The 16,116-nt window shown below is 34.7% G+C and overlaps 1 long non-coding RNA gene across 2 annotated transcripts in view; it reads right to left on the reverse strand.

The window, feature by feature from the left end:
• LOC143083068 (uncharacterized) overlaps nucleotides 1–16,116 on the reverse strand; it is a 48,416-nt gene that overhangs the window by 18,934 nt on the left and 13,366 nt on the right. For both annotated transcript variants that reach the window (XR_012980537.1, XR_012980536.1), the window contains exon 2: nucleotides 6,655–10,307. This is a non-coding gene — a long non-coding RNA (uncharacterized LOC143083068). The remainder of the gene's footprint in view (nucleotides 1–6,654; nucleotides 10,308–16,116) is intronic.

The raw sequence follows: 16,116 nt of genomic DNA on the forward strand, positions 1-16,116 counted from the left end.
AAGAAATATTCATTCTTCATGGCACTGTACCTGACGTTCTAAACATTTTTTTTTATCTTTTATATTTTATTTAGATTAGGCGCACACTTGTCTCCCTGTTTTTGGTATAAAGAAACTCAGGGAAAACAGGTGCTCAATTATTTAATATCTATCTTTTCATGCAAATTTTATCAACACCAATCCCAGGTATTGACCTGTGTCGCTACATGTAATTGATTGGGATTGGAATATACTGATTCAGAAGCAAAAAAGTACCATCCCCTTCCTTCAAACAAGGAAAACCTTGACGATTTTGTTTTCTTTTGGAATGAGTCTTGTAAAATGTCAAATTATCGCAAAACAGGAAGTGGCTGCACGGCTGATTTAAAAATTACTTACACGCTGCAACTCATAATAATGAACAAAATATAAAATAATTCCGTTCAACAAAAGCCCAGCAAACTTTGTGGAAAGTTTTCTAAGCAAGTTTTTTTCAGAGATGAACGTACAGACGGACGGACAGAGTCGAGTGATTATAAACATACTATCGCCTTCAGCGAAGAAGGAACATATGACTACAATCAATGTTCTGAGTTGATTGTTTTTGTGCAATAATTATAGTGATCTTGTGAATTATTTGGATATGGTCGTTTTTTTTTCAATGTGTAGATAATTCTCTCCATGAACACTGGGTGCATCTAGTCCGCTATAAACATGAACAGAGACACGAGTGCACTTATGAGACTGTTCATTTCAACACAAATTTAATCCAATTAAACGTACTCGTTTGATTAAAAGGGATAAGAGGAGCAGAGGTTTATCAGGCGAGAAGACTTAAAAAAAGTCACAAACGATTTAACTCGGTAAAAGGAGCAGTTGCGGATACACAAGTGTAATCGTGAGGTACAAATGTATTTGAAAAGCTCTGTGCTGCGGTGGGTTAAATAATTATATTGTGTAAATAAACTCATCATAGATACCAGGACTAAATTTTGTATATACGTCAGACGCGCGTTTCGTCTACAAAAGACTCATCAGTGACGCTCGAATCCGAAAAAGTTAAAAAGGCCAAATAAAGTACGAAGTTGAAGAGTATTGATGACCAAAATTCCTAAAAGTTTTACTTGTTTGTCGCATTGTCAAGTTGTCGCATTGACAAGTGCATCATTTGTACCCTCAGAACGAAATTTGTGCTATTTTTTCTACTAAAGACATACTAATATACAGGACAACAGATCGTTCGAAACCCCAGAATATATAGAGTAAGTGTAGACACTATATAGTAAGGTTTGAACACGCTTTCGGAGAAATTAAATAGATATACAGAGTTATGAGGAATTTTTGGTGACATGCAATACAGCGATTTGAATCTGATGTGATCATAATATTATACGCTGCAATAGTATATCTTGAAAAAGACTTATTTAGAGCATATATAACCAGGAAGATTTGGACAATTGGGACTTAGAAATAAATCCAGTTCAGACAATATATTTTAAGTGCTAAAGTGACAATTTGTTAATCCGTCTATCTAACCTTTTATATTTCTTTGTGTTTAATTAATTCTATTGTTAAAGATATGTTTGTCGTAATGGAAATCACTCTGACCATGACAAGTTAATCCGTTGGACACTAATCCTTTGCTATAGAAACTGTTTTCTATATATGCTGTTGTATGTTATTTTGTAGTCAGTTTAGGTCTTAGGTCTGGTACTGTCCGGACCTTGCTAATAAAGTTTAAAGTATTGGTATTCCGTCTTTGAATCACTATAACACGGAAAACGCCCGGTTATATATTGTCCTCCACCAATATATAACCGGGCGTTTTCCGTGTTATAGTGATTCAAAGACGGAATACCAATACTTTAAACTTTATTAGCAAGGTCCGGACAGTACCAGACCTAAGACCTAAACTGACTACAAAATAACATACAACAGCATATATAGAAAACAGTTTCTATAGCAAAGGATTAGTGTCCAACGGATTAACTTGTCATGGTCAGAGTGATTTCCATTACGACAAACATATCTTTAACAATAGAATTAATTAAACACAAAGAAATATAAAAGGTTAGATAGACGGATTAACAAATTGTCACTTTAGCACTTAAAATATATTGTCTGAACTGGATTTATTTCTAAGTCCCAATTGTCCAAATCTTCCTGGTTATACATACACAGAAAATAATTTGGTTTTACCATGTATCTCTGTTATATATTTTTTTTAATTTGAGACGACCCCTTGTTTTTCGTGAACTGTAATCGTGAGTCTAAGTGTAATCCTAGGTATAGACTTAAGCCCCAGTCACACTGTCACGTTTTATTCCGTTTTAAAATGCTACGTTTCAACTACGTTTTGAATAAAATGTCCCCTTATTTTGAAAGCTAGATTTTACTAGGTTTGTGCTACGTTCTTATCACGTTTTTCTACGTATTAGTACGTGTAGATCCACGTTTCCACCACGCATTGGTACGTTCCGATACGTAGTAAGCACGTTTTGTTACGTTCCACTAGGCTTTGATACGTATTTACTAGGTTTTTACTTCGTTTTAGTTTTCGCTACGTTTGTTGTTGAATTTTCAAAACATATGGGGCAGGTTCCGTTTTGAACAAAAGATCATTACGTTTCGATACGCTTCGTTGCCGTACGTATATTACCGTTTCGCTACGCTTCGTTACCGTACGTATATTCCCGTTTCGCTACGCTTTCAAAACGTAGTAAAACGTAGCTCTTGAAACGTGACAAAGGGACTGGGGCTTAAGTTTCAAGTGACAGCAAGTCGTCCATTACCTACATTGAATATGCTTTGTTCTTACCTATTTACGGAAGCTACTGTAGATTCATCATTATTTGTAGGATACAAATTATCGTGGACTTCGAGGGTAAAGTTGATCTACGATTTTTTATGTTCAACGATGTAAAACAATTCTTATAATCCTTGAAATCATTCTTCAATGAAAATACAATGTTGCTTCAATCCACGAAAATTGATACCCACGGAAATGAATGAATCCACTGTGTTTTGTATGTTCGTCTAATATTTCTGATTTTCATGTCAAACATATATTGGTTTTATCAGAGATATGTAGGACTCTAAAGTTCGATGGTAATCTAAAGAACGAAGGTCACGATAAAGTGCTATGGTCTTTGCTATTGTGCAATGGTGTCAGACGCTAAAGTGCGATGTTTGTTTCTTTTTAAGGGCGATCAGATAACACGCTAAAGTGCGATGGTATGACACGCTAAAGACCGATTGTGTAATGGGAATGTGGTTCAGACAATGGTTTTCGTTTGTTGCTGAGTTCCAATTACTTTTTCGTTTCTTGTTTTATTCATATATCAAGCCGAAGTCTTTCTCTTTTGGATTGTTTTTCATTGGTTATTGTATAACCGTATATAGCTTGTATTGCTATATGGACCAATGCTTTATGTTGAACCCCGTATGATTATTTGTTGCATACATGAACGACATTTGCCATTAAATCGATAGTTCATACTACATCTTCTTACTTTTTTATTTATAGTACGATAGTTGTCCAATTAGTTATCAAAGGTACCAGAAAAGTGTAATTGTTAGATGTACATTGCAGTAGTAAGTATAGCCGGAATTAAGTGGTAGTCGTTTGTTGGTATATTTTCAATATTTGCTGTTCGTTTATTGTTTTCTCTTTTTTTTTCGTTTAATTGTTTTACACTGGTTGTTTCGGGCCCTTCGGTCTTATAAAATACTATGCGGTGTAAGACAATGGTCCGCGTTAAAGGTTCTACTATAACCTAAAGTTGCATACATGAATGACATTCGGTCTTGAATAGAGAGTTGTCTTTTTGGCAATCAAAGTATGATACTACAGATGCTATCTAGTTGACGTATATTCCTATGTGACGTTTACATATCCTGACGAAAAACACGCGAAACTATGAATGTGTTTTTTAATTTGATAGATGTTTTTTTGTGATTTGTTGTCAATGTTTGTTTTGAGATTGTAACAAAGTGATGACTTCTGTAACCATATTTTGACTAGTTTACCGAATATGTCTGTTTTGTTCACGGATCGTTGTAAAAATAACGGAGTTTGATGCGACTGTCATACAAGTGGGAGGTTTAGCGCTATAAAACCGGGTTTAATCCACCATTTTCTACATTTGAAAATGCCTGTACCAAGTTAGGAATATGACAGTTGTTGTCCATTCGTTTGATGTGTTTTATCATTAGATTTTGTCATTTGATGAGGAACTTTCCGTTTTGAATTTTCCTCGGAGTTCTGTATTTTTGTGATTTTACTTTTTTTATTATCAAACAGAAAGAACAAACCATATTGTATTTTTTTAATTATTTAGTTAGAAAGTAGAAAAAGAAGATTTTTTTTGGCACACCAGCGCTTTTGATAAAAATTTCTTTTTACAATTTTACAAATTTAGTCAACCTCTTCCAGCAACGACCAAAACTGTCCTATATTGGGATAATTTTCCTCTCTTTATTCTTTCTTTTCTTGTGTAATAAACATTCTATCAAACCACCACACTTTAGCGTATCAAACCATCGCACTTTAGCGTATCAAACCAGTGCACTTTAGCGTGAATCATCGCACTTTAGCGTGATCATCGCATTTTAGCGACACCATTGCACTTTAGAGTCTCATGAGAAATAAAACCAGCAAAACTTTGATTTCTATGATTTTCTTCTGCGTTGAAAAAAAAATCCTGACAATTTCGCACTTAAACCTCATTAAGAGTTAGGAAACCAAGACGCAAAATTCGTTAGTCAAAGAAAAATGTCGTTGTCGAACAGAAAAACAAAGACACAATTTAAAAAAAAAAAATACTACGCTGAAAGCTAGTTTAAAACAACACAAATCAACAAAAACTGAATGAAAGGAGATCCGCCGAAAGAGTTAGGTCATGTTTAGTGAAACAACAAAAGAGGACGTGATTGTTGCTTCTACAAGTTAAACTAATCCGTCGTCATCTGCCATAAAATACATAACTACCATTATAGCATTTGTAGACATTTCTTATTCAACTTTACTCAGTCAGATTATTATCCAAAAAACATGTAAAATATAATTAAATAAAATCAACTGAATGGTGTTATGTGTGTGTTAAAATCAAGCATAAGGGAGTGTAGCTTATATCACCGGGTCAATGACACTGCTGTTGCAGATTTTCTCTACGAGGGTAGTCCAGTAGACAACACGTCTGGTTTTTCACATACAACGCAGAAAATAATAAATAATTTCTTCTTGTTAAGGCTAACAAAGCGATTAAATCTTACAATTTTGTTTTTATGACTTGTATGCATCTTTTACTTTGAGTTTTACTTTGAAAATGCCAATATTCTTATATTTTTTCCTTTACATTAATATATCAGAAATGAAATAAATTACTTTCCGGAGAGTGAAGGAGATACGAAGACGGATTAAATCAGACGCACCGAACTGTGTTGGAAGTTACAATTCGGTGACAAGTCGTACTGGAATAACATAAACGGTAACAATTTTTCTGCATTTCAAAACCGGGGTTAACTCAGAAAGTTCAAAGAACTTTTAGAGTACACACAATCTAAGACTCTCTCTTTTGACTTTTTCACACTTTACACAAGTATTCCCCATTCCAAACGAATAGACAAATAGAAAGAGTAGTATTGCTTTGTTTCATAAAAAAGAATGACGAACGTAGATACAAGTATCTTGTCTTGGGTGGGGATAAATCCTACTTTGTAAAGAATCACTATGATTCAAACATAAAATACTCTGAAACTGACATTTTCAAGATGCTTAATTTCTTGATTGAAAACATTTTATTACGTTTGGAGGACGTTTTTTTCAACAGCATTTTAATGGAAACCAATTGTGCCCCTCTTGCCGACTTGTTTCTTTATTATTATGTGGCTAACTTCATACAGGAAGAAAGATAAGAAGTTAGCAATATCCTTTCACTTTACGTTCCACTATATAGATGATGTTCTCTCGCTAAATAGTTAAAAATTTGGTGACTATATTGAACGCATCTATCCCATCAAACTAGAGATAAATACAACAGATACAGTTAAGTCTACCTCATATCTTGACTTACATCAAGAAATTGACATTGAGGGTCGGTTGAAAACAAAACTTTACGACAAAAGAGATGATTTGAGCTTCCTAATTTGTTGGTTGACCGTTATGGAAAAAGCGTTAAACAGATGACATCGGATATGTTAATTATGTCGTAACTACAATCCACTTCCCCATGAGCAACACGACAGTCGCCATACGTGGAACAAGATCTGCTTACCCTTCCGGAGCACCTGATATCACCCCCAGTGTTTGGTTGGGTTCGTGTTGCTTAGTCTTTAGTTTTCTATGTTATGTCTTTGTACTATTATTGGTCTGTTAATAGTCTTTTTATCTTTTAGCCATGGCGTTGTCAGTTTATTTTCGACTAATGAGTTTGACAATCCCTCTGGTACCTTGTGCCCCTCTTTCAAATTTCATTTGGTGGTCACAATCAAGGAAAAGAAGACAGGGATTGTGGTAACGACAACTGATAATAATATCTGTGGAAATATGTGATGCAGATATTCCCTTACCGTCTACTAAATTGTGATGGCGTCTGTAGAACTTTCAAAGGATGACCTAAGTTTGAACCTTTGGTTTAACTACAGAAATAGCAAACGTTTCAGTTGTATATTTACCTTTAGCAACACACATTGTTGTACTTCCTTCAAACAAAGAAACGGTTCTCCGATAATCCGTTATCTCCTGCATAAGATCCTCTAATTGTGTTTGTACACTCTGCTCCATGGTTTTCAGATGTGACACATCATCTGATTTGAAAACACTCAAAATTAAGTGTTTAAAGAACGTTTTCATTCCAATCTGTAGATCATCCATTATTGTTTTAGAATAAGGATCATTTGGGTCCATTTCCATTATTTTTTCTTTTGTGTAAAGTCTGACCATTGTATCAACTTTTTCTAACAAATAGAACTTAAAATTTATCATAATTTTGTCCTCCCAATAGTTAATATGTAAGTTTGTCCAATTTTCCTCGCAAATAGGTTTAATACATTTGTTTTTGATCAGATATATCAAGTCTAGAAAATATTCATAATGTTTTTCATCAAAACTATTATGAATTGACATTTGATCTATAATTGCAAAAATTGTACAAAGTTCTCTTTCAGGAAATGCCTCTTTGGAATCTTTTTTCACTGCTGTCAATACTGCTGATATGGCTGTTTCAACTTTCTGCATTAAAAACTTCTCTAAATGATGATTTCTTTCGAATGTTGCCTTCTGTGTGTCGTTGAAATGAGAACTCTTATTAGCAATGCACACTGATGCAAGTTGTTTGCTTTGAATTTCATTCTTATAGTCATGTTCTCTGGTATCTTTAATCACCTTTCTTATGTGTTGGAAAGAGGTATATGAAGTAAAGTCATCCATTCTTGTTGTATTTGCCTCAAAATTGTCATGAAATCTGGCATTATCATCCTTCGAAATGAATATATTCTTGAATCGTTCTTTTATCGTTTTAAACACAATTGGAGCTTTTTTTGTCCTTGATGTTTCTGTCATTCGGTTGTTAACCCGCTTATCATTTTGTCCCTTTTTCCCGTTTTTACATCTCTGAAGTGTAGGATATTCAGATGCTTTTCTTTTGATATCTATATATCTCTTTCGTTTTGGACAATATGACCTATCACATGTTGAAGTTTCATATGCAACAATAGAAAGATGTCCTGCATAAACTCTCGTTGAACTTGCTTGACTTGGGCAAACATGTGCTCTGTCGTTACCATTTTTGCCATTCTTTCCACCGATTCCTCCTTTCCCGTCTCTTCCGTCAGATCCACACTGACCTGGGTGACAAGAGGTTTTAATTGTATATACTTGTTTTCCTTTCCAATTTCTGATGTCGACACTTCCTTCAAACCCTCCTTTTCCTCCTTTCCCTCCCTTCCCGCCGTTGCCTCCCGGAGTACCAGATGATCCTGGCTGTCCGGAGCAAACACAGTATGATTCTCTATTTGGATATGCAAAAATCGATGTGAAACTTAGTAATGCGTGAATTGAATAGCATCCATATTCTACTGCATAGTTATCGTCAGTCACTCCGTTAAAATAATATTCCCCAGCCTTAAGAGACATTCTATCAAAACAGCCTGTTGCGAATTCGTCTGACTTTGAGGTGAACGTATTGTTTTTTTTAAAAGCTCTAAAGTTATTGCCAGCTGTAGATCCACGAAAATATGCAACATCAGGAAATCTTTTATTAAAATCTTCTTCGGAAATCCCTTTCCCATCTTCACCGCTAATCCCATCTTTACCCGAACCGCCATCTTGACCATCTGAACCCTTTCCTCCGCCTGAAAGGACATACATATATTCAGCATTTTGGAAAACATTAGCAATGATTTGAACATTTCCACCACTTTCACCATGCATTCCTGGTTCGCCTGCAAATCCATCACTGTCCGATTCAGTTCCATTTCGTGCCTCCTTTTTGTCGTGAGATGGGCCGTTTTTACCAGAAATATCCAAAGAGAAGTGTTCTTCATCTCCATCTACTATTAGTGTATCTGTTACAATAATGACGTTTTTTCCTCGCCATTTGACGTCACAGTTCACCAAAAAATATAAGTCTGCCTGTATTTCAATTTGCGAACATTTTTCAAATAAATCCTGTTTTGCTTTGATTTTTGTTTTTATTGTCCTCAAATCAACAAAACTTCCTTTACATCTGATAATGTCCACGCCATTTTTAGTGACGAAACTGATTGACACTTTTTCATAAAATCTCACACAAAGGCTTCCAAGGGAGATAACAAATGATTCGGAATGACAACTTGATAATTTTAAAGCTAAGCTCTGCAATTTTGACAAAGACCGATCGTTTGTTTTGGATAATTCCTTGAGTAAATCATTCGCGTCCACTGGATTGTTTGATTTTTTCCATGCATTCATTAAAAGAGGGACGAAATATACCAGAGGGACAGGCAAACTCATTAATCGAAAATAAACTGACCACGCCTGGCTATAAATGAAAAAAGACAAACAGACAAACAATAGAAAAAATGACACAACATAGAAAACTGAAGAATAAGCAACACGAACCACCCCACCAAAAAATAAGTATTTGCGAAGTTCTTCAGATGTTTGAGACATATCAAAAACAATATTTTTCATATGGTTTTGTAATTCTTTTAAAAAGTTTCTTTCGTCAATTTCGATTTCTTTTTCAGATGTTGAATTATAATGACAAAGATCATGAAAACCTTTCATAAATCGTAACTTTGATTTGGAATCTAAAAGTGTAGCACATTCGAGAAGTTGTTCGTAGTTTCGGATAGTATTGAAAGGCTCTTTTATATCCTTTATTTCTGAAATGTTTTGAACCTCAGACCGCCGAACGACAAAACTAGGACCTTTAGTTTCAAAAATGATTTGTAAATGTTTTAAAAAAGTATCGGCAACACATTTAGCATACTTGAGTTCAATGTACACATCAATGTCACGTGTTAAACTGTGACATACTGTCTTCATGGAATTTTTAATGTCTTCCAGTGTTCTACCCTTCGCTACACCACGTTGAATTCGTTCTTTTACAATTTCTTTCATACTACCGTTCCTTTTCATATCATGATCAATAAGGCTTTTTTCTCTTGTCATGGTTGACTTCAGTACACCCTGGAAAAACTTAAGTTCATTTAAGAATATTTCATAGGTTTGTTGGGTAGTTAAAAGTTTGGACCATTCTACAGTTAAGGAGTTCATGAAAGAATGAAAGAATCCGTCATTGATTTCTTTCTGTATGGCAACTGGTATAAGCGATATGTTTTGATCTTTCATTAGATGTTCTAACTCCAATGCTAGTTCTGGATACATATCTAATCCATGTGTACATTGAAAGGAATCAAGTAATATAACGCGATTCTCACTAAAATTACAATGTATGGTGATAAAATGATTCTTCGGTGTATCGACTTGGACCATGACTGTTGAGCACGATCCCATATTTTTACTCTTAGCCAGAAATGAACGAGCATCTTTCCAGTGTATACATACAATCTCCCCAGTGATATTACTTTCCTGGTCTACATCTGTTCTCAGGCACCCTTCTATAAGTACCTGATTGTCCTCTACTTTACATGCCAAATCTGGATGGTCCAATATCTCCAGCTGTACATCTTGGAGTAGACTGTCATCTACTCTACCCCTGCAGAACTTACAATGGAAAGATATTTCGGCTTTCATGTTCTGCAACTGACATGGGCTCCTAGTTCCTTTTGTTTTCTTTTGGCAAAATTATTTCTCTATCTAGACGTTCTGCAAAAGGGTCCATCTGAAATAACAAAGCAAAGATACTATAGCACCTGTGTTCAAAATGTCACTCAGACCGGTGATATAATAAGAGTCATTTGTTTTACATGTTTTATATCATTACGCATGTTCGTCCAATTCCTTTCTATATACTCTTAAACGTGTATCTTAATAAACTCTTCATATATATCAGGACAAAATTCCGCACGTCAGACACACGTTTCGTCTATACAAATTAAAGGATCATAAGCGCCGCTCGAACCAAAAAGGTTCAACATAGTCAAGTGCTTTATTCTTAAAATGGCTATGTATATTTTTGTGTAGTGTAAATGTGAAATTAATTTGTTTTTCCTATTTCAAAAAATTGTTTGACTGTCTCCGATTTTGGCAAAATAAAGAAACATGAAGGACGCCTCAGGGTCCGGGAATTTCTCGCTGCATTGAAGACCTGTTGGTGACCTTCTGCTGTTGTCTGTTCTATGGTCGGGTTGTTGTCTCTTTGACACATTCCCCATTTCCATTCTCAATTTTAGTTACTATATTTTGGACAATCTCGGCTTTTTGAGTGTTGATGGTTCTTTGGCATATACCCTTATTTCACTAGATACTTATAAACTTAGTCACTCAATCAGTCTTGGAGTATTATTTTTCACTGAGTTGTTGTATAACATTGATCACAATTCACTAGAGACATAAGTACTTTAAAGACAATAAAATACATCATAAATCATAAAATAAAATGAAGTTAGTGAAAAAGTCATCTTCTGTAAGGAAGAAAAAGAAGCCCACATGGGCCTCATCCCTCGCCTTTGTCATTTTTTATATTTATATTTTACCTGTACTAAAATCAGTTATGTTTGTTTATTTGTAAATCGTATTTACTGATATTTTTGTACAGTTTGTACTGATGATTATTTTAACGGTATACATTATGGACCAATCTATTAAAATTTTCACAATATTTGGCGAAATATTTAAATGAAATGCTCCCTGCTTGGCGTAGCATGATACGACCGCAGAGGTCGAACCCTGAACAGTTGGTGCAATTATGAACACTACATTCAACCATGACGCAGCTCTGAATGTGAATTGCGATTAAATCTTTGAAATAGCGTAGGTTTCTGACACAAAATGAATGTTTTCAAAGAATTGACATTTACCTATTATGGTCAATATCCTACATACAAATGCATGGTTCAATTCAGCATATCCATGTACACCAAGAATTGAATTGAACTATTTATTAATGTACAATATAAGCCAGCCAAGATTTTAAGGGGGTTCGCTTCATAAAAAACTATATATATGCGAGGGAAGAACAAAAAATTTGCGAAAGCATATTTACAGATCTAACATTGTTGGGTTGATGTTTAGACGAGTTGTATATACATAATGTACATAGCCATGTATCACCATCACTGCTGGTGATCCGATGGATAAATCTGCTGTAGAGTTGTCACTGGCTCAGACGTACTTATAAATATAATAATTTTCTGTGACTGTATCTTACATTAATTTAATTTGTAGGATCCTTTACATAGATAATTTAGCTGATCTGTAAAGAAAACATCTCCATGCCTTATATATCATGAACTGTAGTACGACGCTAGATTAAAACTGACGTGGAAAGGTAACACCCGGCCACCGAAAGCTTAATTTTTATGAAGCCCAGGTGGTCGTGGTCTAGCGGGACGGCTAAAGTGCAGGCGATTTGGTGTCACGATATCTCAGTAGCAGGGGTTCGAATCCCGGCGAGGGAAGTCAGAAATTTGCGAAAGCAAATTTATAGATCTAACATTGTTAGGTTGATGTTTAGACGAGTTGTATATACATAATGTACATAGCCATATATCATCATCACTCCTGGTGATCTGATGGATAAATCTGTTGTAGAGTTGTCACTGGCTCAGACGTACTAATAAATATAATTATTTTCTGTGACTGTATCTTACATTAATTTGTAGGATCCTTTACTATAGATAATTTAGCTGATATGTAAAAATAACATCTTCATGCCTTATATATCATGTACTGTAGTACGACGATAGATTAAAACGTGGAAAGGTAACACCCGGCCACCGAAAGCTTCATTTTTATGAAGCCCAGGTGGTCGTGTCTCTTTAGAGAAAACTATTTGTTTAAGGAAATTTGAATCTCTTAAACTGACGTGGAAAGGTAACACCCGGCCACCGAAAGCTTCATTTTTATGAAGCCCAGGTGGTCGTCTCTTTAGAGAAAACTATTTGTTTAAGGGAATTTGAATCTCTTAAACTAACGTGGAAAGGTAACACCCGGCCACCGAAAGCTTCATTTTTATGAAGCCCAGGTGGTCGTGTGGTCTAGCGGGACGGCTACAGTGCAGGCGATTTGGTTTCACGATATCTCAGTAGCATGGGTTCGAATCCCGGCGAGGGAAGAACAAAAAATTTGCGAAAGCAAATATATAACATATGGGGTAGCATTCTACTGTTTTCATTGGAAATGACGCCTTGTTTCTATTTCTAGGTATATTGACGCCTATGTTTCTATTTTAAGGTATATTGACGCTATTTTCTAATTATACGTATATTGGTGGTCAATATGAAAAAGTTCCTAAATTAAGATTTATGACGTCATGACGTCTCTCATAACAACCACAGAAGAAGCGCAGCATCAGACAAGAAGAAAAGTTTTTCACTGGATATTTCAAGAATTTTATGTTAAATGGCTTGAATGCAGACGTTAAGAATACTCGAAATTAATGCAACAAGCTATGAGGGAGCAATGAAGTTGTTAAAAAATATTGTTATTTTTTTTAAAATAACATGAATTCTTGCAAAAAAAACCAAATTAAAAATACACAGAAAGAACATTGAACTTCATTTTTCTAATACATTATTTACATATGTAATCTAGAAATTAAAGACTTTAACTCAGTCAATACGTTATATATGGACCTGTTAGATTATATTGACACTCGGACTTCGTCCACGGTCATAATATATTATAGTGGAAAGTGGGGTACCTCGACACCTTTTACATCTCTGTCATTTATTAATATTTGAGTTGTCTCTCTTTGTATAAAAATGATTACGTCTGAACGTAACGACATCCGTCATTTACGTCATCGCGTCTTTGTCACGTGGTCTTTGTCGTCATCAAGCTACTTTGAGTCAAGATATTTGAAAGAGAAACTTTCACAGACTGTATTAGTGCATTTTATTCTTTGGAAAAAATAGTAAGACAGAAAGTGTGCCACATTTCAGAATATTTTGAAACCCCATATTTATTTTTAAAATGTTGAAACGGCTTAGTTCCGATTGTTTACTGAAACTTTTTAATACTCCGAGACTAGTCCAAATTATTATGACGTCTTGAAAGGCTTTTTTTTTTCTTTGACGCCTTACATCGAAGGCGTCAAAGCAAAAAATCAAAATAACCTTTCAAGACGTCATAACAATTTGAACTACTTCAAGATATTTGGAAAATTGTGTCAAAACACAGAAGAGTGTACGCAAATTATATAATTTTATATAAAAAATAAGATTGATGAGAGCAATGAAGATAAAATCGTACAATTCTTAAATCTAATTTAACGTGCTTATGGATGAAATGGAACAAAAATAATGATATGGTTTGTTTTTATTAAATCATGCAACACTCTATTGCTGTGTGGTGAAATAATGTAGAAAACGTTTGCTAAAAGCGCCGCCATTTTTGTTACTTGTGACGTCATGGTGCAATGGAAATCAATTATTTCAATGAGATCCAAATGTTTTGCTTACGTAAAAACGTAAAATAACTTCTATGTGGTCAAATCACTTACAAGCGAAGTCTTCGACATCTACATTGTATATGATTTTAAGCCCCAGTAGTGCAATTTAATATCGGTGAATACAGAAAACCTGCAAATACGAAAGGTGGCGAGTTCAAATACCCCATGTGGATTTGATAAGTCGCCACAGCAATATTAGCTATGCAATCAACTAGTTGGCATCAAAGTGTCCACTGTTTCCCAAATGACTGATACAAGTACTTGTCTTTGATTTCATTATTCTTCGTTTATTAATAATATCTGTAATATATATATACATATTCCAAGAAAAATATGTCGGCAAGTACGTGTAGATCTAACGGTTGATCCAAGCTTGTCCGTTTGTAGTGGGTTATTTTACGGATATCTGTAGATAAATGTGACAATTAACAATAAAAACACACAGGGTTGTCGCACAAAGCCACCTACTTTTGACAATAATTTTGCAACATAAAAACATGAAAAAGAAAAAATTAAACACAAATATATATATTTTTACACAGTTGTACCGATATTTACATGGTTTTTGAACATTAGTGACTAATTTAAGTATTGGAAATTCCTGATTTATTCTATAACTACCCGATCGTCAAGCATATCCGATGATCGACGCTATTAGAAACAAACCAGAAATGACAGTAAACACAGTTACGAATACCAACTCTGTCTCTGAACGGGAGAATGTTGATGAAATTTGAGTAATTCCGGAAATAAAGAAAAATCTATAAAAGAAAAAAACTAAAAGGATAACAACAGCAAGGCTGTTAACTGACAAGAATTACTTCGTCGAAATGAAAGAGAAAATAAAAATTAAGGAACAGAAAGAAACGGAAAAGGAAAAATAAAGACGCAATCGAGATGAGAAGAGAAAAGAAAAACTAATTAACTTGCTAACAAAGCCAAAAAGTTCTGAACCAACAACAAAGAAGACAACTAGGGCAAAAAAATCTAAAAAGGCACCTCTTGAAAAAGAAAGAGCAGACGATAAAGAAACGAAAAAAGTAATAGTTAGTATTGTGCATTTTGCAAGTTCCAACGGGTACTTTTTTTACGACAACAGTGATGATGAAGACTCAATCACTGGGCCAAGTGTACCAAATGCCAAGACTGGTACCACGAATCCTGTACAGGAAAATTTAGAAATAATTTGAAACAATGAACCAAACTGTACCAAACGAGACTAACAATCGTTTTTCATAATAAAATACCATGGGTTTAATTGATTGAGTGCAGTTTAACAATACAAATTTCAATGACATATTGAGAATAATTAGTTCAACACCTATAAATATCCTTCAATTATTTAAAAAAGAAAATGTGGTATTAATTAGCAACCAAAGGTCACCGTACGGCTTTCAAAAATTAACAAATATATATTATAGTTACCCCAAATATATTGGGTACTGTGACTCGCCACAAAAGATGTGAAAAGTCATTCAAGTTCCGCCTCTTATCATAGAGTATAGACATACAATTGCTTTTAGTATTTGTATAACAATGTATACACTTAAAAGAGGGACGAAAGATACCAAAGGGACAGTCCAACTCATAAATCGAAAATAAACTGACAACGCCATGTATCACATAAAAAAGTTTCACGAAAGTTGCGAGGGGAAGATGCAGTAGCTTGATTCAATGAATAGTTCTTATGGTGGCAAGTTACCACATGTTCCCGGCCCCTATATATATATATATTTAGCATTCTGAAAATTTCTTTATACAGAATAACAAGCAAACCTACCATGAAGTTCTTCAAAAACAAAATGAATTATTCTGTTACGCCGTTCCTTAATTATACTCTTAATCTGTTTATGTGTTCCAGTCTAGGAGGATTATTCATCTTTAACCTTATAAGAACGTTAAAACATCGTATCATCGCTAACTTTTCCTTTCTCACATGTATCTGAAACTGAACATTGCAAGGTCATACCAGTACTGGAGAACATTCTAAGAATAAACAGGGGAGGAACCCGGATTTGCGGTTAGGGGGGCGCAAAGATTTATTTTTGCCGAGTGGAGCGAGGCGAAAAAAACTTTT

Source organism: Mytilus galloprovincialis, chromosome 7 (assembly GCF_965363235.1).
Source record: "Mytilus galloprovincialis chromosome 7, xbMytGall1.hap1.1, whole genome shotgun sequence".
NCBI classification, from domain to species: Eukaryota; Metazoa; Mollusca; class Bivalvia; order Mytilida; family Mytilidae; genus Mytilus; species Mytilus galloprovincialis.